General features: G+C 44.1%; 1 long non-coding RNA gene across 1 annotated transcript; it reads right to left on the bottom strand.

The window, feature by feature from the left end:
* Positions 1–4,513: 4,513 nt before the first annotated feature.
* Positions 4,514–22,767, bottom strand: LOC101175765. The gene is made up of 5 exons (XR_001115512.2): positions 22,572–22,767; positions 14,871–14,998; positions 14,028–14,129; positions 4,879–6,049; positions 4,514–4,660 (listed from the first exon to the last, which is right to left on the bottom strand). It is a non-coding gene; the product is annotated as an uncharacterized LOC101175765 (long non-coding RNA).
* Positions 22,768–24,461: the final 1,694 nt, after the last annotated feature.

Genomic DNA, 24,461 nt, shown 5'->3' with positions numbered 1-24,461 from the left:
TATGCAGTAATAGAAAACTAATACACCTCCTTGTATCCTTTTTCAGATTTGTTTCTGGTTAGTAATTATTTATTTTTAGAATGGACTGTACAATCAGCTTATTTAATTCCAAAAGAATATTCTGGTAGTATTTTTATTGTCATTGTTTTACACTTATATATTACTTTAGGGAGAATTGACATATTTACAGTGTTGAATATTCCTACCCAAGAACATCATGTCTTTCTATTTTTTAAAGTCTTCATTTGCATTTTCAAGTTTTCTCTACATAGTCCTTGCACAATTTCCTTTTAAATTTATTCTGGCTGTGGGCAGTAGTAGCACCTGCCTGTAGTCTCAGCTACTCCTGAGGCTGAAGTGAGAGGAGCACTTGAAGCCAAGAGCTTGAATCCAACCTGGGCAACATAACGAGACTCTGTCTCAAAACAAATACACAAAACAATTTGTTCTGGACAACTTACTTTTTTGTTCCTATTATACATGAGTTTTTTCTTCTGTCACATTTTAACTGGCTATTGTTTCTACGTAATTAGATTATTGATTTCCTAATGTTAACTCTGTAACATGCTTCTTAAATATTCTTATTGTTTATAACATATTTTTAGTTGATTGTCTTGAATTCTAAAGTAAATATTATCTACACAAAATGGTAATTTTACTTCCTACTTTCAAGTTTTCATACCTCTATTTTTCTCTTGTTTAATTATGTTGACTAGCGTTTCCAGTTCATTGTTAAATAATAATACATATTTTCATCTATTTTCTGACTTTAATGGGTCTGTTTCTTTTATTCTAGATTTTTACAGCAATATTCATTAGGTAAGATTGGGCTATAATTTTATTTATTTTTGTTGCCATTTTGTTGGGTTTTAATATCAATGTTATACTGGCTTCATAAGAAGAATTTACACCTTTGATTCTCCTCCTTTGTTCTGAAACATCTTAAATAGCATTGAAATTACCAGTTCCTTAAAAGTTTTATACAATTTGCTTAATAAACTATACGAGCCTATTGCTATTTAGTTATTAATATTATTAATAACATTTTTTAATTTCTCCATGTTAATTTGTCTGTTTAGCTTTCTGTTCTGACCAATTTTGGAAATTTATGTTTCCTAGAAAAACATACATTTAGCCATTTATTTACATATAGTTAAGCAAAGTAGCCTTTTATGATTTCTTCACTTCATTTGTTAAAATTTTATATATTTGTGCTTTCTCCCTGTTTTCTTGATTCGATTAACATCTATATAGTTTTTTATTTTTCCCCTAAAGAATCAGTTATTGGATTGATTTTTTTTTTTAGTTAGTATTCTTTCCATCTGTTTGCCTTAGTGTTATTGTTCTTTTAAACTTCTAGAACTGGATACTTCATTTATTTTCTTTCTTGTTTATTGATTTAGCAATATCCCATAGATTCTGATTATATATGTGTTGCTGTTACTTTGTAGATTTCCTATACTTTTAAATTTCCTATTTGATCCAAAAGCTAATGAAGAGTTTAAATGCTCTAAATGATAAGGTTTTTAGATTTAAAATTATTTAAAAACTAATTTTCATTTTGTGGAAATTCTGTCTGAGAATTTTACCTGCACTATTTCTCCATTTTGCAAATTAGTGAAGTATTATTTCAATCTAAGAGTAACATTTTGTGATTATTGCATGAGTACTTTAAAGAAGATATATTCTGATACAGCATTTGAATTATATGTTCATAAAGTCTATCTTTTAAATTACATTATTTTAGTCTTCAATATTCTTATTTTTTTGTACCTGTCAAAGTCTCAGGTAAAAGAATTAAAATCTTCTACCATTAGTATTTTTCTATTTCTCTTGAATTTCTGTAGTTTATGTCTTATGAATTTATCACTATTATAACTTACTATTTATCTATTTGTAACTGCTAGGGTTTCATTGTGGTTTACACTTTTATCATTACAAAACATCATGCTTTGTCTTGCTTAAAACTTCTAATAATTTAATAATACTTCTCTAAATTCAAACTTGTCTGATTTTAGAGGTGCCAATCCCTATTTTTTATTTGCCTTTGCTTTGTATGATTTTGTCAATCCTTTGTTTTTAGGCTTTCAATAACACATAGTTTTACATGGAGTCTTATGTATAGCCCATGAGGCATTTTTACTTTGAAGTCTAGTTTGAATTTTTTCTTTTATCTAAACAGAAAGACTGGCCACTTCCAACCAGATTACCAGGACGTTCTCCTCCCTGCCTCCAACACCAGCTCCCCATCGTTATTTCTGTTCTGCCTTCAGGTGAACTAGAGTGACAGCCTCCCTCACCAGGCTTCCTACCAGACCGTGAGAAACACCTTCTGAGCCCAAGTCAAAATGCAGGACACTTACTCGAGAATTGAGTATAAAAGTGCTATGTATTTACTCCTCCCTCAGTCTCATGAGCATGTTACATAAACCACACAATATCAACATGTTCACACATCTGTTTTGGGTGGAGGGACATTGTATTTCGGGCTTTTAATTTGTAGAAGCCACTGAAATTGACATTATTGACTATTAGAGTAAATAGAAACTGTTAGATACTATATAGATGTATATTTGAAACATAAGACACAAGCACCTGTTTTTTCATAACAGCAGTTACTGCAAACTGTGTGTTCTGATGAAAGTACATCATGACTGATAGTCCAAATATCTGCTGCTGTGTATAACAAACTATTCCAGAACTTAGCAGTAAAAGATAATCATTGTATTACGTTCACAGATTCTGTGGGTTGGAAATTTGGCAAAGGCAAGGTGGGGACATCTTGCCATGGCTTTATAATGTCTAGAGTCTTGATTGGCAAGACTTGGAGGCTGGGAGCAACTCAGTCATGAGGGACAGGAGTCATCTGGAGGCAGCCTTACTCATGTGTCTGGTAATTGACGGCATCTGTTGGCTGGGATTTCAATTGGGCCCATTATCCAGAAAACTCTCATCTGGCCTTCAATGTAGCTGAAACTTGCTCAAAGCTTGGCAACCTTGGACTTCTTACATGACAGCTTGGGGCTGCAAAGGCAAGTATCCCAAGAGAACCAGCTACAGCAGTGTTGCTTTTTATAACCTAACATTGTAGACATTTAGGATAATTTTTGCCTTATTCCATTGGCCAACCAGTCACTAAAGTGGGTCAACAAATAACTAAGGCTCAGATTGAAGCGGAAGGATACATAAACCTACCTCTCAATGGCAGAAGCATCAAAGAATTTGCAGACATGTTTTATTTTTTATTTTATTTTTGAGACAGGGTCTCACTCTGTCACCCAGGCTGGAGTGCAGTGGTGTAACCACAGCCCACTACAGCCTCGACCTCCGAAGCTTAAGGGATCCTCCCACCTTAGCCTCCCGAGTAGCTGGGACTACAGGCATGCACCACCACACCTGACTAATTTTTTTAAAACTTTTTTTTTTTTAAGAGACAGGGTCTCACAATGTTGCCCAGGCTTGTCTCAAACTCTTGGGATCAAGCAATCCTCCTACCTCAGCCTCCCAAAGTGTTGAGATTATAGGCATCAGCCACCAGACCTGGGCAGTTGTGGCACTTTGTAAGCAGCAACACCAAAATTTAACAAGTGAAATATGTAAGTTATTAACTAGTAATATATAGTTATTCCAATTCTTAAAACAACTACAAAATACAAGGACAGAAATTTTGAATGAAGTCCCACAAGCTAAAAGCCTGGAGTCCTCAGGAGAGTACAAATGTTTGACTTTCTGTGGGCCTGGCTGGCTTAGAGCCTTCCTGTCCTGCTCCTCCAACCTGCCATGGCTTCCACCTTCCTTGATGGAGGGATTATATATCTTTTGCTAAAAATTACTGCAGAATGATGAAGTGTGTCCTTTCTCCCTGATCCCATGACTTCTACCTTTGCTGCTGTCACACCAACCTCCCATCCATTGCTCTCACTTTATTTCCCCTACTCCATAATTCATGTAATGGACAATTATCAAACACTGACCACGTACCAAACTCTTGAGGAAATACCAGAATGAACAAGGCCATGAAGATATTCTTTAATGCTATCTTTGAGAAGCTTTACTGTTTATCTTTCATGTTTAGGTCTATAATCAATCTGAAAGTGATTTTTGTGTATAGTGTAAGGGGTCAAGTTCATTTTTTCTCAAGTATATATCCAATTGACTCAGCACATTGTTTATTGAAAAGCTCATCTTTTCTTCACTGCATTGCAGTGGCACCTTTGCTGAAAATAAAAGACTGTATATTTCTGGGTCTGGATTTTTTATTTTGTTCCAATAATCTATTTGTCTATACTTGAGGTCATATCATTCTGTTTTAGTTACCGTAACCAGATAATAAGTTTTCATATTTAGTCATGTTAAGAAAATGTTTTTTCTTTTTCCTGAGAGTCTTTGCTATTCTTGGACTTTTACCTTTCCATATAAATTTTGAAATTAGCTTGTCATTTTCCACAAAATCTGGGCTTTCTTTTCTATTGGAACTGTACTTCATTCTGTCAGGGATCCTATCTACTCCTTCCAATCCCAGCTGCCTTGACATTTCTCCATGCTATCGAAAAGCTGGGTGAAGTGTAGCTTTTATGGTTGTTCTTGACAAGAGGGCCATCTGATACCAGTCACTCCATCATAGTCAGAAGCAGAAGCCCTTTGCAAGCTTTCCACAATTCTATAAAAAAGAAGTTCCATGATAAGAAATCTGTATGACAAACTTTTATTCTGCATACTGTTTGTTTAAAATCCTACTTTATGAAACAAGATTCATTCACCTGCAGTTGAGAGAAGACATGACCCATATTGGGTTAAACAAACAAAATGTATTGGTTCATATAACTGAAAAAATTCAGGAGAAAAATCAACATATACAGGATTCCAAACAAATTTTACCAGGATCCAATTTATCTCCATCTGTTCCACTTCCTGTTTGTTGAAGCCAATCTCAAATCAGCTCATGACCATAAGATGGTTGTCAGCAACTCCCAGAACTATACCGTCTCAGGTCCATATCCAGGAGAAAAAGAGTGTCTGTTTCAGGATACCTGGGAAAAGTCCTGTTGGCTCTAGTTGGGTCACTGCCCATTCCTGAGGCAATCACTTTGCCAAGGTAAATTTGATGGATTCATTAGCTTAGGCCCAGGTCAGGTTCCTGTTCCTGAGCCAGCGGTAGATTCAGCTCCTCTAGAAGTCCATGGACTGACAGTGTTAGTGGAAGTTCCCAAGCAGGAAGCTGGGGCGTGATTAAATGGATGCCGGACAACCAAAAAAGCAAAATTCCGCTTCACGGCCACATCCAGTGTCTAAATCCACATCACCTAAAAGTACCTGGAAGATCATAGGCTTGCTCGTCAGGTCCTCCAAGGCCACTTCCATGATCCTGCTTCTAGGACTGGGACCCCAGCCCCTTCACACGGCCATGGGCTCCACACTCGTGGTCTGCAGGACATGCACAGCTCTTCCGGGCCTAGCATGTGCCCATCCATGTGTTCTCTTCTTTCTGTTACCTGAAGTCTTGGCAAGGGTTGGGCATGAGGGACAGGGGGATGAGCTGGGTTTTATTCCTTCATTGTTGCCACTTTCCTTTGCTCTCACTATCTCCTCAACAGGACAAGAACAGGATGATCAGGCTTAGCTTCCTAATGCTACCATTTACTGCTATGATTCTGAAAAAGTCACTTTGCCACTCTGGGTCTCATTTCCTCAGCTGCAAATGGGGCTGACCATGTCTATGCATACTTTACCTCTTTCCAGGCAATCTCTCTAAGAGTTCTATAATCTAATGGAGGGAGGATAAGAGGTAACAAGCCTGGAGATGATATCTTTTTGAATGGCTGTTGAAGCTGCTGGTGATGCTTCTGCTATGGAAATCTCAAATGTGGAGTTTTTTTTCCCCCCAAGCATTTCAATAATTGTGAAGGTTAAGTGAAATAGTCTGAAAATGTTTGATAGACTGAAGCTCTAAAGAGATGCTGAATTGTATTATGGGTTCCAGACAGATCATTGTAAAGCTCTTGTTCCACCCCAAGTGTTTTGTGTGTAACACGTGTCAAGGGTTTCCACTCTAGGGAAAAAAAGCACAAAAGTTTCACTGAAGTCCTTTGGCCTAATCCTCTTAAGAGCTGTTGAAGCCTCCCTGAATTGATCAGAGGCAGTCAAGTGCCTTCTTAAGACAGGAGGCTCTTTCAAGTTTTCTTACTGCTCCTAGTTCTGACAAACCCACTCAAGTTTCCTTGCTACCCCTTCACCAACAGCCATACAACACTTGGAGCCAGAGATTTTGCTCAAGGTCACAGTGGGCAGGAAGTGGCTGGGCAGGGATCTTTCTAGAATCCACTCTCCTTCCACAAGGCCAAAAGGAGCTAAGACTGCACAATCACAATGGGTGCAGGCTGCAGAGGCCTCTGAAAACGCAGGTTTTGACTGTACCTTACAGGAAGAACAGGACAGTGTCTGAGCAAGAGTTGTGTGTATGAGAAGGAGTGGCAGGTCTGGAAGCGTAATCAGGAAAATCAGCTGCACCTCCTGGCACAGGTGCATAACCCAGGACTGAAGTAATAAGACCAAATGCCCTAATGATCTTTGCAATTCAGAGCCTAGCACAGTGCCTCATTTAGTGGCTATTCAGCTGAGTTGATAGTTGGGGTGGAAAGGAACAGACAGATTTAAGAGAAGTCTGGACAGCAGGCACATAAGGTGTAGGGCTGGTTGAAGGATGAGGATAAAAAAGAGTAAACTATGGCTTTAGACACAGATACATCGGCAGACGCTAGGGGTGGGGAGGGAGTCCAGATGAAACCCAACTGTGGGTTATGAGGAACAACCATGTGGCTGTGTTGTCACAGGTCTTTTCCTCCCCAAATGCAAATACGCCCATTAGTAAGGTACCCTTGGCCAGAAGCCAATCTGGTTCCACCCCTGAAACTTTGAGCATCATTTCCACAGTGTTGTCAGCCTAAGAGGTGAGCTTCATTTTGCCAATAGCTTCTACTGAGATAGAGTTTGTTACTCAGGCATCTAAATAGCTCTATTTTAAAGATATATTGATTTTCTGCAGATTAGTTCAGCTGATGTATTAGGTAGCCAAAAAACCTCTAAAAAGAGTAAGAAAGAAAAACCTCAACCCTTAATTCTACAGCTCCCTTTAAAAAAGGAAAAAAAAAGATACCAAATAAATCCAAGCTCACCGATCTTCCAGCTCACTTGATTTACTTGGAACAGACTCACACTCAAGGGTGACCCCTTTCAGGAGCAGCCTCTGGATTTCTTCCCCACCCTGGAAGTCTCTGGTACTTCAGTGTTGTCAATTGTGTAGTGGAAACAGAACACATTCAAAAGTCTCAGCAGGCTGGGCGCGGTGGCTCATGCCTGTAATTCCAACATTTCGGGAGGCTGAGGTGGGAGGACTGCTCGAGCCCAGGAGACCCAGACCAGCCTAGACAACATGGCGAAACTCCATCTCTACAAAAAAATTTAAAAATTAGCTGGGCGTGGTGGCACGTGCCTGTAGTCCCAGCTGCTTAGGAACACTCCAGCCTGGGCAACAGAGTGATACCTCGTCTAAATCAAACGAACAAACACTTCTTAGCAAACTGTGTGACTGTGTGCAGGCATATGCAGAGGGACGGGCAGCGCTTAGAGACTGGCTGTAGATAGTGAGTGAGTATAGACAGACACTTCTCGCCCTACCTGGGAATGGCGGAAAGTCTGAGTTGAGGGAATGCTCAGGGCCTTCCCCCTCAGCGCCTAACAGTACAGCCTCACATTTACGGAGCATTTCCACTTTTCATCTCACTCATTCTCCCGTTTCCTAGATTGCTGCTGTCAGTCAAGAGCCCTTCCTTAGCTCCAATCCCACATGGTGCTGGAACCTCCACGCCAGTCCCCACAAGGTGGTCAGGCTGCCACTGCCTGCACATCTGACAAGAAGCTCACCACCTGGCAAGGCCTCCTGCTTCCATTTTTACAGCTAAACTCTGCCTCCCTTTAGTTTCATTTGCTGGATTAGCTTTGGCCCTGCAGATATCCACCTGGATTATGCACTTCCTCATCCTCCTCGCCATTTATTTCTGTGCAAACCACCATCATGTCAGCCCATTAAGTGTTCTCCTTACAGGCCTTAAAACCCCTGACATAGACCATGATTTCCCAACCATTTACGCTAGTTCCAGTTTGTCAATAACCTTATTAAGCGCATGCTTACAGAACCCAGTGCTCACCTGGCCGCGCATGCAAGCCCAATGTTGTTCCTTGTCCTAGATTCTACACTTGTGTTGGGAGTGCCCATGGTTGTGCTAACTTCTTTGTCAATCCCCATTCATATTGAGACTTGAGTCAATTAAACCTCCTAAATCTTCTCCAGCCCAAACCTGTGTATTCCGTTTCCCAAATCCTTTCAACAAGTAAACAAGATGTGCATCAAGAACAAATGCTGTCACTGGTGCAATTTTTGTTAAACCTAAATACAATCCTGTGCATTTACCTTAGACGTTTCATCTAAATGTTCCTACAAGTCTCAAGGTCTTCAAGAAAACTTATCTGTCATTTGTCATTATTAGCTACACTGTAGCTTCATGGCATTCACAAACCTGATGGGCGAGCTTTTTATTTCTTTATTCCAGCCACTGGTACATTGCAGTAAAACTTGGCTGTGTGTACCAGGGGGGTGAACAGATGTGATCAAATCTGTTTTTACAGATTATAGACCTTGTTTGCTCAAAGTCACATGATGGACCTGTGTACTGTGGAGCCGGCACTAGAACTCTGATCTCTTAAAAACCAGAGTAGAGATTTTCCCACAGTGCCACAGGCTGCTGCATGGGATGTTTGCCTCCCCGAGGCCTGGCCACACTTGAGTGGATACTCATCATCCACTCAGCAGGTAGGGGCTTCACACCATTTTCGAGGTGAGCAACTGTATTTATTACCATGTTTTGGCTGACAGAGGGCTATAGCTAGTAACAAAATTCTTCTTCACTCACATTCACTTCGACACTTCAAGCATCTCTGTCCAAACCCAGCTAGATCCTCCCCCTCTACACCTGCCCGGCTCACCAAGATGGGATGGACACAGTCAAACCTGGGCATTAAGAGACTTGGGTCACAATGCTGGTTCCACTGTGTTAATTCTTTGACCTTGTTTGACAAAAGCCATTTAATTTCCCTGAGCCTCAGTTTTCCCACCTAAAATAGGGGACCACACCACCCTACCTTACAGGATTGATTTGAGCATCAAAGGAGACAATAAATACAAGGGTTTGTTGTTGTTGGCAAACTCCCCAGTACTTTGCAAAGGTAGGTATATTGTGATTATCAGATGGGTATGGAGAACTCTAAAATGAGTCAGTACCACTTAAAATTCCTTTTTAAAGCAGTTCATTGCAACCTAACCTATTTATTCATTTCTCTTTTTTTTTTCTAAAGTCCCAGCAAAAACTTAATATGAAGACTGCATGCAGGGATAGCACTGAATACAAATTAACCATTCAATGTTCTTTAGTCCCTCTGGCAGGGAAATGATCCACCTATTAAAACACCCAGTCAGAGCTGGCACACACAGTGCTGATAACCCCAGCAGGCAATGACCTTGGCACCATTACAAGGGCAATATTTTCAAATGGATGAACTATTCCTGAACAAAGTGTCCAGTGTACTAGGAATAAACAGGCTTTTCATCAACCAAGGCTGTGTGTTTTCTGGTTCCAACAACCTTTCCCAGAGACAGTGCTGGAGAGGACGGGGCACCAGGAAGCAGCACCTCCTCAGCAGCCTGCCCAGCCCGCTCATCCCTCCTCCAGAATCCTATGACTGGACAGGCCTCCACACCTCCATCCTCTCCTCTGATGGTTACATGATTGCTTTTCTGCACTTTTGCAAAAGGAGAACCCGGTGCTGCCCTTGGTGACCCTGGTCAGACCTCAGCAGGTGGAGGATCAGCCCTCCCCGTGGTGTAAAACGGAGTCCTGGAGCCTCATGAACAAGAACCTGTGGTAGAGAGTCACGTACAATGTCACCAGGTATCTGCAAGGCCAATTCTTTGAGAAGATGGGTGAATCATCCAGGACAGTCCAAAAGAGGTCACACAAGAGGCAGACAAAATCCTTGAGACAAAATTCACAAGGAGAGGAAGGATGGACTCTGGATCCACCAGAATGGAAGCACATGTGCAAAATGCAACTGGAAAAACTTGCTTCTTCACCTAAGCCAAGGAGGCTGTAGCTGGCCCTTTCAGCTGTTTGTTCTTTCATTCATTCTACAAATGTTTATTGAGCACCTAGTGTGCACCCAACACTGTTCTATGTTCTGGAGACACAGAATAAACAAGACAAAGTCCCTGCCGACCTTACATTCTGGTGGCAGTAGACAATAAAGTAACTGTCTAGGTAGTGGTAAGTACTAAGAGGCACAGGGAGTGTAGAGCACGAGCTGACATCAGGGAAGGCCCCTCTATTAAGGTAAATTTGACCAAAGGTTTGAAGGCAGTGAGGGAGCAAGCAGTGATTTTCTGGGCCAGCATATTCCAGGCAAGAGCGGGATTCAAACAGCAAAGAAGAGGGTGTTACAGGAATGGATTGAGCCAAGGAGAGTCCAGAGAGATGAAGGCAGAGGGGCAACAGGGAGCCTGCGAGCCATCTTCAGCACTTTTAATTGAGTGATCAGGGAAAATACTGGCGGAGGGGGAGGGTTGATACAGAAAAGTGAGACAATCTGATTTTTGTGTATGAAGCTCATGCTGGGTGCTCGATTAAGACTATAAAGAAGGCAGAAAAGAATGTGAACAGTGAGACTGTGAGGAGGAGAGCAGGACAACCCAAACAGGAGATGGTGGCAGTGGCTCAGACCACGACAGCAGCGTAAGAATGAGCTGAGAGTCTGGATGTTGTTAGGGTGAGACCTGCAGAATTTAATAATAATAGGATATGGGAAATCAGTGAGACTCAAAGATTAGTCCACAGTTTCTTTTACTGAAGCAACTGGAAGGAGAGAGTTAACATTTACTGGGAAGAGGAAGGTTATGGGTGAAGTAGGGTGAAAGACATCAGGATATGGTTTTGGGTATGGTTTGGGATACATTAAGTTTGAGGTAGCTATTAGACACCAAGGGGAGATGTCTAGTAGCCTGTGGATCAAGCAAGTCTTGGGTTCAGGCTAGAGACGTAAGCTTGGAAATCATCACTGTAGAGGAGGTATTCAAAGCCAAAAATGAGATTGATGTTAACAAAGGAGTGAGTACTGAGTGAGAAGAGATCCAAGGACTAAGTCCTGGGGCAATCTTACACAAAGAGGACTTAGCAAAGGATACTAAAGTGAGTTAAATAATTTTTCTTAAAAAAACAACCTAGAGAATATATAAAGAAAGTTTCTCAAAAAGTAACCATTGATCAACTTTGCCAAATGCTGCTATTTTCTCACAAGTGACAATAACTAAGAATTGACTATTGGATTTAGAAATTTGGAGGTCCCTGGTGACTTTATTAGGGCAGTCTTATTTCTCCAATGAATAACCCCTGAATCAGTAACTTAGTACAATAAAAAGCTTCTAGCTCACTCATCTCACAGGCCAGTCAAGTATTTGGCAGGTGGCCTTCTTTGTGATTTGGGTACCAGGCTCTTTCCATCTTCAGTGCGCACCTGCCATGGTTCCCTCGGAAAGGGAAGGAGTGGTCCATATAGAAGCACACTTGAGCTCTGGTGCTTCAGCCTGAAGCTGGCACGTTGACCCCACTGGAGTTCCCATGACAAGAACTAGTCACACAGCCTCATTTAGAGGCAAAGTAACTGGGAAACCTCATTTGGTTGTGTGCCCTGGAAGAGGAAGTGGTTTGGTGACCATCTAGCCAGTTTATCTCACAATGACCTTGGCAAGAGCACTTTTGGAGGAGGGTGGAAACCAAAGGCTGACTGAAGGGAGTTCAAGAGAAAAAAGGGAAGTAGAGAAATAGGCTGGTAGCTAAGGCAGGTTTGGGGTCTAGAGAGGTGTTTTGTTTCTGGTTTTGTTTGTATGATATTGGAAATGATCCTGTAGAGAAGAGACAACTGCTAGAGTGATGTCCTTGAGTAGGTGACAGAGAAAGGGACCTAGCTCAGTGCCATGCATAAGAATGCCTTGGAGAGCCCACTGAAACAGATTCTAGGGCCCCAGCTCAGACATTCTTTTTTTTTTTTTTTTTGACAGAGTCTTGCTCTGTTGCCCAGACTGGAATGCAGTGGCAAAATCTTGGCTCACTGCAACTTCCGCCTCCCAGATTCAAGCGATTCTCATGCCTCAGCCTCCCAAGCAGATGGGACTATAGGTGCGTACCACCACACCTGGCTAATCTTTGCATTTGTAGTAGAGATGGGGTTTCACGTGTTAATCTCTAACTCCTGGCCTCAAATGATTCACCTGCCTCAGCCTCCCAAAGTGCTGGGATTACAGGCATGAGCCACTGCGCCTGGCCCCGCCCCAGACATTCTGATTCAGTAGGTCTGGACTGGGGGTGGACAAGCTGCATTTTCTGACCATCCCCCAGGTGATACTGATGCAGTCAAGATTCAGGCCCACACTGACTATTGCTGACAGGCGCTTGGGAAATTCATTCCTTGTCCAAGGCGGGAAGGCAGAGCGGGTAGGCACAGATGGAGGTGGGAGTGCAGGCAAGGGTGGGATGATGGGAACTTGGTAGCCAGTTATTTTACTATCTCAGTGAATTTGGAAGCAAGGTCATCAGGTGAGGGTGAAGCTAGGGGAGGACGTGTTGTGAGTTTGAGTGGAGAGAAAATATGAAATCACTGTCTTTGAGATTATGAGAATGAGTGGTGCAGGGAAATGAAATAGGAGGGCCAGCAAAACACCAGGACCCACCTGCAGCTAGTGAGGCTGAACTTAGAGTGAGACCAGGCAGCTGCACACACCCAGGCAGGTGCACACAGTGGGCAGACAGTAGGATTCAGCCAGGACTCTGGTCTTGCCAGGCAGGTACAACAAAAGAGAGGGGGTCAAGGGAGTTGACTGTACTGATGGGAGGGATGAGGGCCCCAGATCGCAGCATCTAAGTGGGTACAGAGGGCAGGGAGGACTTGCAGGTAGCAGTGAGGAACAGTGAAAAGATGGCAGATCCGTCATTTGTGGGTCCCAGGAAAGCTGAAGAATCACTGGAGAGGGAATACTGAGTGGGACGGGAACTGTGTTAGGAGAGTGGGATGTTTGAAGACAAGATGGTACAGACAGCACAACTGGGAGTAACGACAGAGTCAAGGGAACGGCCATAGGGGTGAGTGGCCGCGATGCCATAAAGGACAAGATTGGTGGAGAAGAGCAAGGAGAGGAACCGGGAGGCTGAGTATTGGAATGATTGTGTCTGTGGATAATGAAATTGCCAAGGATCATTATCAAGAGTATTATTGGAAAGAACGCTGAGAGCTGTTGTTTCCAAACCCTCCTTCCAGAACCTAGTGCTCTAAGGAAGGGAAGAAGTTCTGAAATATCAGCTCTCAGTCCCCAAGCAAAAATATCCCCAGAGTCTCCTTCAAGTGCTAATTGCAAAATAAACAGAAAGCCAGCAGCGGCTGCCTGGGGAGAAGTGGAAACAGCAGAGAAGAATCCCCTAGTTGGCCAGTGTTTGCCTCCGAAGAGTCCGGCTTCCCCAGCTGCTCTCCCTGCTTAATGCGAAGAATTAAGAGTGGTGGCAAGTGGCTGGGGGCCCTAAGGTGACTCATCACAGCCAGCCAGGCCTCAGTACGTTTCTGCATGCATTTTAGGTGGAATCCTAGGCTGCTGGTTGATGACATCTTAGATTTCATATTTAACTGCCGTGCGTGTTCTAGTGCAGAAAAGACTAAATATAGACTTGGAACTGGGAAATCTCAAAGGAATAGCAAAGCAGCCTCAGTGGCCAGTGCTGGAGGGGGTGTGAGGAGCTAAGGACGTGGACGCGTGGCCAAGAGGACATTATCTCTGTCCACTCCTGCAGAGGACCCTGCCCCAGGACAGGGGTGCCAGGAGAGAAAATAGCAGCCCCAGCGCACTATTGAAGATAAACAGCTTCCCTCCCTTCACTTACCAGAGTGGGGCTGCGGTTCCCCGGGTCCTCCCTGTGTGGGAGCGGCAGTGGATTCTGCCCACAGCTGTGGAGCCAGTTCCTCTTTGCCAGGTCAGACCCAGCCTTGAGACAGAGAGAGGGCCAGGCTCCCTGTTAGCCTCTCCCTTTACCCTCCAGGCCCAAGAAGCCCAACAGAAAAACTGGCCCCTTCCCCTGTCAGTCATGGCTGCAGATCAGTGTCTGAGAGGTGGGGGCAGTGCAATGCTTGGATCACACGTGAATCCCATCAGCAGCATATATAGTGAGAGTTAGAGGCGGGAAGGACCGGCAGGAGGGACTTACATCCAAAGTCACCTGTGGTTATCTCTGGGTGATAGGATTATGACGACTTTTCCATTTTCTTATCTGTATTTTCTAAATTTTCTATAATTAGTATGCGTTACTAACATATGTACAAAAACAACTAATAAGCTTGTTTTGTTTTTTGTTTTTGTTTTTGAGACAGAGTCTTGTTCTGTCGCCCAGGCTGGAGTGCAGTGGCGTGATCTTGGCTCACTGCAACCTCCGCCTCCTGAGTTTAAGCAATTCTCCTGCCTCAGCCTCCTGAGTAGCTGAGACTACAGGCACCTGCCACCACACCTGGCTAATTTTTGTATTTTTAGTAGAGATGGGGTTTTACCATGTTGGCCAGGCTGGTCTCAAACTCCTGACCTCAGGTGATCCACCTGCCTTGGCTTCCCAAAATGCTGGGATTGCAGATGTGAGCCACTGTGCCCAGACTGTTTTGTTGTTTAGAAAACACTTAAGTGGACAAGGGGCACACCAGCCTTAAAAGATCATTCAGCCAAACACACAAAGACTCACCTAGCACACAGCTGGAACTGAAATTCAGCATATGGTGCATAACACAGGCACCAAGGATTCGGGGTTAGCATCACCTGGCGGTCACATCCTCTTCACTTCCCAATTACAGACAGCTGGAGCCCCCAACCCTGTGAAGACAGAACAAAGAAGCATGGGAGATAGTGGGGTTCTCAGGGAAGAGGACCCTTAGCATCCCCCCCAGTCTGTAATTCTCTCTCTCGCCTCAGTGGTGTTGACTGCAGCATCTTGTGTGGTTTACGTGCCTTGTGAGCCAAGGCCAGTCTACCTTGCTGCTGGCCAGTGTAACAAGGGGGACCTTCACCCAGCCTGAACTAGATTTCATTTTCCCCACCTGATCTGGGTTGTCATATTCAGGTGCAGGGCTGCAGATGCTGCATTAGCCTTGACATGAGGTTTGAAATCAGGTTCAAAGACCTGCAGTCTAATATAAACACAAAATGACCTCGGATAAGGGCAGGCCCTAGATAAGACTGTTAAAGAGGCCAGGTGCAGTGCCTCATGCCTTAATCCCAGCACTTTGGGAGGCAGAGGCTGATGGATTGCTTGAAGTCAGGAGTTTAAGACCAGACTGCCCAACATGGTGAAACCCCATTTCCACTTTAATACAAAAAAATTAGCCGGGCGTGGTGGCGCACGTCTGTAGTCCCAGCTACTTGGGAGGCTAAGGCAGGAGAATCGCTTGAACCTAGGAGGCGGAGGTTGCAGTGATCGGAGATCACACCACTGCACTCCAGCCTGGGTGACAGAGCAAGACTCTGTCTCAAAAAAAAAAAAAAAGCAAACCTGTTAAAGAAATAAAACATATCTTTGGACATCTCCCTAAAAAGGAAAGAGTGACTTCTTAGCAGGGCACCTCACTTTCTAGGGCTGCATGCAAGTGCCCACTGCAGTACTTTCCCATCTTGGGTCCCTGTCCTTAGGGGGTCTCTTCCTGGATGAGTGCCCTAATCTGAGAGACACATTCCAATGTGGCAGTAGCCACGCGTATTCACACCTAGCCGCATAATGAAACGATATCTTAACCCAAGGCCTCTTTCTAGAAAGACATGGCCTTACCCCAATAAACAAAACACTAATGACAGAAAGTTTAGGTTGACCTGTAGGATGATAATAGGGAATTTTTAGGATAGAGTGACGGGTTAGGAGTCCCCCTAAAATAATGACCCTTTACTTAAATATGTCTCTGTCAACAGGAACATTGACTCACTGGAAGATTAAACTACCTTAAATCTTTATGGAGCAACAAGAGATTTTTAAATGAAAAAAAAAAGGAGGAAAGAGAATAAAAAAGGAAAAAAGAAAAAGCTAGTAGGATAGGGGACTGATTTTTATTATTTTTATTTTTTATTTATATGGACATAGAGTGTGAAATGAAACAGGACTGTTTTCAAAACACACATCCACATTCTTTCATTCGCTTTTCTCCTTCATCCTACACATGTGGCAGTATGATGTGGTATTTAGCCTTCCTTGAAGATAAGCTTCAAGTCTTATATTTTGAATAGTATTTTCTAGACAGCCGTTGTCAAAGTGTGGACCAAGGGACCCTGGGGGTGCTTGAATTCATCTTTTTTTTTTTTCATTTTTTTAAAAAGCTTTTTAAAAAATATAGAGATGGGGGGGGTCTTCCTATGTTGGCCAGGCTGGTGTTGAACTCCTGGGCTCAAGGGATCCTTCTGCCTCAGCCTCCCAAAGTGTTGGGATTACAGGTGTGCACCACCATGCCTGGCTCTCAAATCCATCTTAGGACATTCTTGAGGTCAAAACTCTTTTTATAATAATACACAATTTGCCTTTTTTCTCAATTGAGCTTTCCACAGGGCACATGATATGTCATGACATCATTGCATCAAAAAGGCTTCTATGGTCCCAAAAGTTGGGGAAATGTTTTAGACTCTTTAGAGAATTTATAATGTCTATTAGCATATTAAAGGCTGTGAGAAGTTCTGTAATATAAAACCTGTTTAACTTGGTTTAATGTAACTGCAAATTTATTTGGCCATAGCATTTATTTTTGTTTTGGTTAGTTTGTTCAACACCTGTTGCTATCATATTTTGGGAAATGCTCTTCCAGGGGTAAGATATTAAGCCAGTATTCCTCTGACCAAGGAGTTTTATTAGAGACCTCTCATCTGGACCTGATGTAAACAAGTCAAAGAATGGGTATTAGTGTATCGGCATAGTGGAGTGGTCAAGGACAGAGCCGGACTGCCTGGGATCAAATCCCAACTCTGCCACTTACTGAGACTGTGGGCAAGTTATTCAACCTTTCTTTGCCTTACATTCTTCATGCATAACATGGGAAGATTTTATATATACATTAGAATGGTGTCCTGCACATAGTGAATGCTATTTTAGAATCAGCTCGGCCAGGCACGGTGGCTCACACCTGTAATCCCAGCACTTTGGGAGGCCGAGGCGGGCGGGTCATGAGGTCAGGAGATCGAGACCATCCTGGCTAATACGGTGAAACCCTGTCTCTACTAAAAATATAAAAAATTAGCCAGGCACGGTGGCGGGGGCCTGTAGTCCCAGCTACTCTGGAGGCTGAGGCAGGAGAATGGCGTGAACCCAGCAGGTGAGCTTGCAGTGAGCTGAGAACGCACCACTGCACTCCAGCCTGGGCGACAGAGAGAGACTCTGTCTGGAAAAAAAAAAAAAAAAAAAATCAGCTTTAATCTATTACTAATCCATTATTGTAACAGGCATGCTGGTTTAGGATCAGGACTAAAAGCTGGGCCACTAACTAGCGATATGACCTGAGGCAGGTCTCCAACCTGCCGTCGACGTCAGTTTGCCCATGCTTTGAACCAGAAGGTAAGACAGGGCCGGGCGTGGTGGCTCACACCTGTAATTCCAGCACTTTGGAAGGCTGAGGCAGGCAGATTACTTGAGGTCAGGAGTTTGAGAGCAGCCTGGCCAACATGGTGAAACCCTGTCTCTACTAAAAATACAAAAATTAGCTGGGCGTGATGGCAGGCACCTGTAGTCCCAGTTACTCAGGAGGCTGAGGCAGGAGAATCACTTAAACTTGGGAGCTGTAGGTTGCAGTGAGCCGAGATCACGCCACTGCTCTCCAGCCTCTGTCTCAAAAAAAAAAAAAAAAAAAAAAAAAAGTGAGATGACACAAGCTTGAAGCCCCTTAGTGCCGATATTCCCTGACTGCACAGGCTCCCTACAGAAGGCAGCACTAAACTGCGGCATGACAGGAGGAAAAACAGAGAGAGGGATCAGGCAGCCTAGGAGCCCTCAGGTCCTGCACAGCATCAGCAAGAGATGAAGGGGCTCACAAAATGGAATGCTTAGCCTTTGAGAATGGAGTTTATTGACTCCAGAGTTCAACCTCCCACCAACCAGCTTCTCAAACTGCCCAGATGTGAAGGAGAAAAAAGGCGGGGTTAGCTTTCCCCACCAACACCATACCACCCCCTCATGGCACAAGTTAAACTGGCTGCTTGCAATGAGGGCCTGGCTACAGAGAGAAACTGGCTTTTCAAGAGGGCCACCTTTTGAGGACACTCCCACCTCCACCTCAGCCCCAGAGAAACCTTTTGGACACCTAACCTTGGTAAGACACAAGAGGGGCTGCCTCTAGAAAAATTCTTCCAGTGTGACTTCATCACAGTTGGGGATGAAGGGAATGCATGCAGGGAAAGAAAACTGAACATATCTGTATAAGAGAGAGCTTTGAATTGCTTGCAGCTGTGGGCCAAGGTAGACGAGCCCAACATAATGCTTACGAGGCTAAATTGGGAACACTTGAATGCTTGGTTTTGTGCTTAAAAAAGCAAGTAGCAGCTCAACTGCCAGATGTTGGAGAACTTGGACATGTCGCTCGTGGGCTTTGGTATCAGCAACACTTTGGCAGGTGACCACACGTCAAAGAGAGATGATGACTTGCTTTCCTAAAACTGCTTCTAGGGAGGGAGCCTGGTGGCTTTCGTGTTTCACTTTCACTGAAGAAGTTATATTTGGGAACACCAAAAAGAATCTCCTAACTCAGAGAAGATTGGCTCTAGGGCTTGTCAGCAAAGGAAGAACTCCTGAGAACTGGCTTCATAAGAGCTCAGCTCCCTGTTACTCAAGCCTGTGAATAATCACTGAACTACTCTCTCTCTAACACAGTATATCAATTAGCAATTGCTTTCAGTTGCTAGCAACAGAGAACTGACTATAGCGGCGTAAATGCATGAAGGTGTTATTTTTGTCATGTCATGAGAAATGCAGACATGGGTAATTACTGGCATTGGTTTGGTGGCTTGAGAAAATCAGGGACAGGTATCTGTAATTTTTTTATTTTTATATTTTGATACGGCGTCTCACTCTGTCACCAGGCTGGAGTGCAGTGGCACAATCTCGGCTCACTACAACCTCCGCCTCCCGAGTTCAAGTGATTCTCCTGCCTCAGCCTCCCAGGTAGCTGGGAATACAGAGGTGTGCCACCACGCCCAGCTAATTTTTGTATTTTTAGTAGAGACGGGGTTTCACTATGTTAGCCAGGATGGTCTCGATCTCTTGAACTCATGATCCACCCGCCTCAGCCTCCCAAAGTGTTGGGATTACAGGCATAAACAACCACATCTGGCCTGTGATTCTTTTAGTCTTTTCTTCATAGCCTCAATATGTGTGTTGCAGCTCCAGCCATCACATCCACATTTCAAACAACGGGAATCAGGAAGGATGGAATGGCAAACAAGGCTTTCCTAGAAGTCCCACCCAACAACTTCTGCTTTTATCTTCTGCAAGAGAACTCATCTTTTCACTGGATACGTGCTAACCAGGATAACACTGGGGCTCTCTAACTAAGAGAGAAGGTGAGGGTGGATATCAGGTAGGAAGCTGGCACTCTCTGCATGGGGCTTTCCAAAGAGATGTGTTTAGAAAAGAAGTTGCTGTCTGAACTGGTCCTTCTGGGAGAGCTTGTTATGTGAAAGAGCAGGTATCTGAGGGAGCCTCAGTTTACCCATGAAACTGACCTCTAGGTCTCTCTCACTCTGAGAGAGGTGAACTGGCTTCTGTTCTATGAGTGCCCCTAGTTCCCAAGTCAACTTGATTAGGAAAGGAGAGCATTGGGAAATGGAAATATCTGTAAAGCAGTGGATTCATTCCTTGAGCAAAGGCATGGTGGTTGGCAGCAAGCATAAAAATATGAATGTGTATATTGACAGAGGAGGTACCCAGCTACTACTTGTCAATGTAGTGAGACAGGGGATGGATAAAGAAAACATGCTTCTGAACCCTCAGAATCTTGCAAATTAGAAGAGAGCAACACAAAACATGAAAACTAGAAAGTGGGCCGGGCGCGGTGGCTCACGCCTGTAATCTCAGCACTTTGGGAGGCCGAGGCAGGTGGATAATGAGGTCAGGAGTTCGAGACCAGCCTGGCCAACATGGTGAAACTCCATCTCTACTAAAAAAAAAAAATACAAAAATTAGCTGGGCATGGTGGTAGGTGCCTAAAATCTCAGCTGCTTGGGAGGCTGAGACAGGAGAATCGCTTGAAACCAGAAGGTGGAGGTTGTGGTGAGCCGAGATCATGTCACTGCACTCCAGCCTAGGCAACAAGAGTGAAACTCCGTCTCAAAAAAAAAAGAAAACTAGAAAGTTATACAGGCTAAGTGGAAGTCAGCCCCTGGCACAGAGAAGGGGGCAGTCGTTGCCACCAGGATGCTCCCAAGGGATTTCAAGAGGAAGGGGAAGATGTGAGGCTTGCTGGATGACCAGGGGGATTACTGGGGGGCCGGGGAGTGGTGGTATCTCCTAGCCACACAGCAGGGCTCCCTCAACTGGCAACAGAAGCAGCCGTTGGCCTGAATTTCCAAGGACCACCATGGATTCCCAAACAAAATGTCATCCCAATGTTTCCAGCTCTCTATCCAGCCTTGTAAAACAAAGATGTGGAATTTAACAAGATCCAACAAAAACTGTGGAAGGGCACAATATATAAAAATACCATAGCCAAGAATCAAAACACTAACTTCTGTCACAGGAGGGGGAAAAGCTCTTGCAGATGCATGGGGGGATGGGCTGAAGAAAAGGGGACATTTGTTCCTGGGCTTTCTTCATTTTTGGGAGCGAAAAAGGCTAGCAAGACAACAGCATTCTACAGAGAAGCCAAGTGGGGAGGTATAAGGGTGGCTGGTTTTTCCTTAAGTCTACACGTTTCCAACTGCTATTTCATGCTTCCAGCCGTTACCATATGTTCTCAGATTTTAAAGTCACAATAAACGTCAGGGTGAGCAGCTGTGGAATAATTCACACTTTTGTTCATTTTCCAGCACCCCCCATCAGATCGCATTGCTTAAATAATGCCCCGCCCTCCCACCACCTGTACATCAAGGTCACGGTCCTCCTCCATTAACAGCAGTGAGAACAGCCAGCTTTACTCTTGCAGGAAGTTGGCAGAATTGCAAACTTGACTGCTGAGCTTCGGATGGGTCAAGAAATTCTTAGTCTCTAAATCTTGCTTTTCCAGGGGTTAGATATTTAAAACATTTCTTCTTCCTAATGGTATCTTTCAATCATGCAAATTACCACAAGTACACAAGAGCAAAGACGATCGCATTCTGTGTCAGTGTTTTGTTTGCATTGTGAGAGGCTGATAATGTGGGTGGAAGTTTGTGTAGTGACTGTCTGGGTTCAGATCCTGGCTCTGTCACTTATTTGCTGTGTGAATTGACAAATGTAAACTGATTAGTATGGTGCCAGGAACAGATGCTATTATTATTCAGCAACTAGCCTGAATGTAATCATGTACTTGTTTACCTTTGTAGCTTCTTAAGGACTAATCCTTAAGGTTTAAATCCTGCAGGGATCTGCTATGTGTTTGCCCAGTTAAGTTCGGGGCAAGGAAAAGGCCTGGGTCTTCTGTGTGGCTCCCTTCACTCTTCCACCTATACATCCCATAACCAGCATCTTCTATAGTGCAGGGGACAGGCCTACTGGCCCATGGTTAGTTGCTGGCCCACCTGTGAGAACGCAGGAAAGTCTGAAAGATGGCAGAATTGAGAGGCCTCAGTTTGGAGCTTTTCTTTTCACTTTTCTGCAAGGTTGGTAGGATTGCAACCTTACAAAACTGCAGTCTATCAGAGGCATCCAATTGTTCGTACATCTGCTCAAAAAGCAGCTTGCTCTTGGGGAAAGAGATGAGCAGGCCTGGTCCGGCCCTTTGTGACACCAAAGAGGCTAGCACTGCTCTTGGGAGCCCTGCCCAGTGGTCTGGCCTTGGGAGCTGCCAGCTACACGGAGAGAGTTGGATCCTCTCCATGTAATGAAATTGACTCAAAAAGAACAAACTTGCTCTCAACACCTGCTCACCCTCGCACAGCTCTGAAGGCCAAGAGGGGAATGGGTAATTGCAGACCGCAGACAATGACAGAAAAAGAAGGGGGAAAAATCAGCAGCCACTAGTTTAGCATATTCCCCTTCATCTCATGGGGGGAGATCAATGCAGACCTCACCATGACTGTCTCCAGAGAGCTGGAAACAGTGGGATGGCTCAAAGGGCAGCAGGAGAGAAAGGACTGAGGGATCTGGAAAAGCAGCCCCAGAATGGTCTCCTTTTTATGTAAGCTAGCTTGGAATGGGTTTCTATGACTTGTACCCACTCTTATTTGCAATACATTTTGTGAGAAAGGCAACATGGACACCTTGGCACAAGAAGAACAGCAGCCCACTCACCATTTCAGAAGAGCTGCAAGGTGGCTTCAGGGCTCCTGGGGCACCACGGCCAGCCTAGCCCCAGTCACCCATGGAGCCCTCCAGACTACTTTTGCTCACTTTGTTTGGCTGCATTGCCCAGCAGTGGCCAACCTCCATGGAGTCCACATGATCAAACTCATGGAAGGCAGCAAAGATGGGGACACTAGAAAAGGAGGTCCTCAAAATTGAATCTTCCTCTTTGGCTGACTATTGTAATCACACCACTAGATGTTGCCAAATGTTTGTAGAAGGCACTTCTCCTGGTACCTGCCCAGCTCACACCCACAGGGATGGACAAAGAATGGTCAAGTTTATTCTATGTGACCCCTATCCATATTCATGACTCACTGGACAACACGTGTCCACACCCAGCCCAGTTGAACCAACTGAATTAGGACCTGGCGTAGATGTCTGGGCTCATGGCTTGAATGAAGGCTATGTAGTCACAGGAGCCATGCGGTATCCCTGCTTGGCCCTGCAAGCCAGAACAACGGAAGCCACTCTGGAGAGACAGACAGAGATGAAAACAGATGGAAAAGCAGCGAGAAGCCACAGGAGTGAGCTGCCTGCATTCCCCGCTCTCCAGACCCTGGTTCTGGATCCAGCCTCACCTCCTGCCATAGTTTCTGAGAGGTATCCCAGTCTCCTTTCAACTCAGTGTCTTCCTTTTTGCTTACTTGATTGGGTTTCTATTACGTGCATCCAGAATAGTTTCCACTAAGGCAGTGATTCACAGTTTACTGAACGCTTTCACATGTTATCCTGTTTGGATTTTGCTTCGCACGCTACTCCAGGGAGAAGGCAAGGGAGGCATCATCATCATCTGCATTTTATGGTCAAAGACGTCCAGGCAATGACTGCTCAAGGTCTCCTAGGCAGGGAGGCAGGTCTTTGACCCAGACGCAGCATCATCTCCACTGCACCACACCCTCTTGACATTGGAGGTGTACTTCCAGGAAAAGGGACTCTGGCGCCAAGGTATAATTGGAAGAGATATGCTGCATTCCTAAGCACAAGCGCATATTTCAAGGGGAAAATAGGAGCTTCAACTTGATCATTCATGCCACAGCCTTCATGAGCCTGACTCTGTAAACAAAGTGCATTGAGAACGGGAAACCAGGCGTGGAATTTGTGGTGGAGAATACTCCCCCTTATAAAAATATGTGAAGCTTATGATACTGATATCGTATTATTTTAGCATTTGTCATACTTCTTTCTCTCTTCCTCGAGGGACCAGTGAACAACGGACAGGTAGGTTACATTTCTCTTCTCCACCTTTACCTAGTCCTCACTGACAGTTTCCACCCAAAGTAGATTAGCTAGGAAACTGACACTCTTGCCACACACACACGTGCGTGCGGAAGTACTCCAACACACGTGCACACACACATGCTTCCTTGTGGATACCACCTTCTAAAAACAGCTCTATTGAGATATAAATTCAGATACCATATAATTCTTTCATTTAAAATGCACACTGTGATTTTTGGCATATTACATAATTTAAAATGGTTACATAACATACAACTTGCCATTTTAACTATTTTTAGTGGTATTAATTACATTCACAATGTCATGCATGACATTGCAATACAATTATTAAAACCATCTATTTCAAAAGGATACTATTTTTTTGATCCCTCTCTTTTTCCCTTTCTCTCTTCCTCCTTCCTTTTTCTTATGTTTATTTTTCACTTTTTTAGGAGACAGGGAAAGTCCATCTCACCTCCAGCCCTGGCCTTCCCCATGCATGCAAATTCCCACTGCTCTTCTTGACACTCCTCTACTTATCCAACCTAGGCTCAAACTGGAAGGCAAGACCTGACCATATGACCTGATCATATGTGAGTTTCTGTCTGCACCCAAGTC

The sequence above is a fragment of the Nomascus leucogenys genome, chromosome 3 (assembly GCF_006542625.1).
Source record: "Nomascus leucogenys isolate Asia chromosome 3, Asia_NLE_v1, whole genome shotgun sequence".
NCBI classification, from domain to species: Eukaryota; Metazoa; Chordata; class Mammalia; order Primates; family Hylobatidae; genus Nomascus; species Nomascus leucogenys.
The sequence above is the reverse complement of the archived record's forward strand: the minus strand, read 5'-3'. Positions and strand labels throughout refer to the sequence as shown.